The 3938-nt window shown below is 34.0% G+C and overlaps 1 pseudogene; it reads left to right on the top strand.

Moving 5' to 3' along the window:
* Window positions 1–1076: 1076 nt before the first annotated feature.
* Window positions 1077–2044, top strand: LOC118920071 (olfactory receptor 7A10-like; annotated as a pseudogene).
* The last annotated feature ends 1894 nt before the right edge of the window (window positions 2045–3938 follow it).

Genomic DNA, 3938 nt, shown 5'->3' with positions numbered 1-3938 from the left:
TGGGATATTCATCCTTTAAGGTGTCTTGAAGTTGCAAAGATATCACTCCTTTCACTTTTGGATACATTATTATTTGCTTCCTCATTAGTTATTCTGAGCATCAAGGGGATATAACAGGTTGAAAGGATGCCAGAAGCAAGGAACTTTATCCCTCTCTGTAGAGTCTCTCATGGCCCACCTATGCTTATTAAGTCATTCTTCTCCCTTGTGTCCATTTTTTTCTTGTTTTAAACTGAAATTTTATTCTTTTTAAAAAATATTGGACAGAAAGTGGTCATATAAGTATGGATCCCTATGTTTACATGACTATAGAAGATATACCACATGCAATCTGGGTACTATCCATTTCCATTTAGAGAATTCCATGAAAATAAAATTAATAAGTGCATGGAACAAACATAGGATTGAATGACTCCAGATGTCTTAAAGTTTCCACATCAGCAGGGAGACCACCTCATTCTCAACATTCTCTCACTCCTACTCTCATCACTCATCCTCTTGCACAGGTAACTTGCCATGTTGGATTTCTTTTGAATGTTGAATATCTGAAGAAAAGCCTTCCTCAGGGACCTTGCACTGGCTCTTTCCCTGCAGAGCACACTCTTCCACCAGATTAACTCTTCTCTATGACTGTCATTCTGTACAGACTTGGAAATCTCCCACTTTTTCTGTGAAATCAATCAGGTGATTCCTTGAGCTCTGTGTTCAAATGACACCTTCTCTTCAAAGGTTTTTGAACTTCCAGTAAAAATTAATACCCTCATCTACTCTCTTATTTACCATTTTTTTCTACATAACACCTAGCAACATTTGACTTGGTGCATAATTTTTAGTTGCTTATGTTGTTTCTCTATTATTTAATTGTAAGTATTTTGTTTCTCAGCACCTTGTAGTCCTTAGTAGGTTAGGATTCAAAATATATTCCTCAAGTTTGTGTGCCACAGGAGATCATTTAAAGAGGGCATGATATATTTCTTGACTGCAAAATATGTTACAGCATTTCAACTATGTTAGTAATGCTGAATGTGTGAAAATTAATCATGTAATTTTTCATTTCTAGTCATAAACACCACCATATGGTTCAAGACAATGATACACGAATTACAGGATTTTTTCTTCTGGGATTATCAAAGGACCCAGATTTTCATCCTGTCATATTTGGGCTTCTCCTCTCCATGTACCTGACCACTGTGATTGGAAACCTCCTCATCATAGTGGCCACCATCTCAGATTCTCACTTCCACACACCGATGTACTATTTCCTCTGAAACCTGTCCTTTGTAGATATCTGTTTCACTTCAACCACCATTCCAAAGATACTAGTTAATATAGAGACACAGAACAAAGTTATAACATATGAATGTTGCATCACACAGATTTATTTTTTATAGTCTTTTTAGGGATGGAGAACTTTATCCTGATGGTGATGGCATATGATTGGTATGTGGCCAACTGCCACCCCCTAAAGTACACAGTCATCATGAGTCCCTGGTTCTGTGGAATGCTGCTTATGGTATCCTGGATAATGAGTATCCTGTATTCCTTGTTGCACAGCTTAATGGTGTTGCGACTATCATTCTGTACAGACTTGGAAATCCCCCACTTTTTCTGTGAAATCAATCAGGTGATCCATATTGCCTGTTCTGACAAGTTTCTTAATGACATGGTGATGTATCTTGGAGCTGGGCTGCTGGGTGGTGGATCCCTTACTAGTATCCTTTATTCATACTGTAAGATAGTTTCCTCCATATGTGGAATATCTTCAGTTCAAGGGAAGTATAAAGCATTTTCTACTTGTGCATCTCACCTCTCAGTAGTTTCCTTATCTTACTGTACAAGCCTAGGAGTGTACCTTAGCTCTGCTCCATTTGGAAGCTCACAGTCAAGTGCGATGGCTTCAGTGATGTACACTGTGGTCATGCCCATGCTGAACCCCTTCATCTACAGCCTGAGGAACAAAGAGATAAAGAGGGCACTGAATGCATTCTTTGGGATGACAGCTGTAAAAGGGAAAGTTGTCCTGGGGCTGAAGAAGTGTCCATGATCAGAGGGCTAAAAACCATGGAGCCAAAATTGATATTCTTTGATGTATTTGTGGCAGAAGTTGCTCCTTTTATAAATTTCCTGAAAGTTCCATTTCTTTCACTTCAACGTTTATGTACCAGCTAAGTGACTCACTTTATTAGCCTCTCTGCTCTGTCTGGCATATAGACAAGTTTCCCCTTTGTTCATTTTCCTACTTTCACAAGATTTTTCCCAAACTTGGATCTAAAAAATTTGGAAATTCCCATTTGTTTGTTTAGAAATCCCAAATGGATAAACTAAGAGTAATTTCTTCTCAAATGACATATATCATTTCAAGTATTTTTCTCTACTTTTATGGAAAGAAGTCATAAATTTTATACAGAAATAACTACTTTTGATAACTAAGGTTATTTATATGATTTCAGTACAGAGGAGATCTGAAAGCACAGTTTTCATTTTTGTCCTCTCATTCTTTTCTATTTCTGTATCTTAACTATTTATTCTGATTATGTAGACTTTAACATACTATTATGTGTTTTTAACTGGTCTCCATATTTATTGTCTTATTCAGCTCACTGACCATGAGGCCTACTATAGTAACTGGCTAAAATTGATTATGAAATGTATATCTTCAGATGGATTCCACATAAGAAAATATGAATAAATAGATTCTAATATGAAATGATCTTTAAAATGAGAAGAAAAATTATTTTACATTTTATTACTATGGAAAAGATTTTTATGTGCTGAACATTTACTCACTGAAGAATGGAATTCTCCATGAGTGAGGGTGTTTATTCACTGAGGTGAAGGATTGATGTGTTTAATGTTTTATTACTGAATAATCTTTGAATTCAAAATTTATATTGCTACTTACATATATAACTTTGTATTTCTCTACAAAATATCTTCCCTTCCCTAGACTTTGTGAAAGCACTACCATGATAATGGAAGTAGGTATACAAGATTATTTGTACAAAATTTTCCATGCAAATTAATATAAACATTTTAGTTAGGACAAAAATTTATTTCTTATATTTTAATTGAGACAGTTGATATACAGTATTATTTGTGTTTCATGTAACAGTGCTTGAATAATCATGTACATTACAACATGCTCATCATAATAAAGTATAGTTATCATCTGTTAAGATGTAAAGATATTATATTAATGACCATATTCCCCATGATGTACCTTCATTTCAATGATTAATTTATTTGTCCCTGGAATTTTGTGCCTTTTGTACTCTTCTCCTACTCCACCCATTTCCCCACATTCGTCTCCTATGGCAATTTAATGTTTACTAATAATGTACAAAATACTCATTAAAAATTCTGTGAAATACATTACACAGCAATTAAAAATAAATTTTTTTTGCATTTGTGTTTACCTAATTCTTGATAAATTTGAGATTATTTCAACCCTCTTGGTTTTTCCCTACCCATTGGCCGAGAGAATGTTCATTTAATTATTAGATCACTGATTTTTATTTGAGTCATTTATACACCATTGTTCCCTCTATAAACTTGTTAGTTGTAATCACATACAAATATTTGTGTACTTACATTAATGATTAGATTCTGAGTCCTTTACTTATTACGCTCTACTAAAATACTTTTTCCCTCTACCCATATGTTCTAATACTCTAGAACACTTTAAATGCTATATTTAACCTTCCTGATTTGTTTTACAGCTGTCATGCTTTTAATTCTAAATACATTTCAAACTACTTGAACGAATCCTGAAATTGCCTAATAAAAATAATTCATTTACATTTATATATAAATTATCCTTAACTTTTTTCTTCACTCCTTCCAGCATTTCTTGTTTTCAATTTGGGATTAGTTTCCTTTGGACTTAATAACTCACTGAAGTAGTCTCTCTTTTATTTATTTTTTGTTTCTATTTAAGG

The sequence above is a fragment of the Manis pentadactyla genome, chromosome 12 (assembly GCF_030020395.1).
Source record: "Manis pentadactyla isolate mManPen7 chromosome 12, mManPen7.hap1, whole genome shotgun sequence".
Classification (NCBI taxonomy): domain Eukaryota; kingdom Metazoa; phylum Chordata; class Mammalia; order Pholidota; family Manidae; genus Manis; species Manis pentadactyla.
This window is presented reverse-complemented; position numbering and strand designations above follow the sequence as displayed.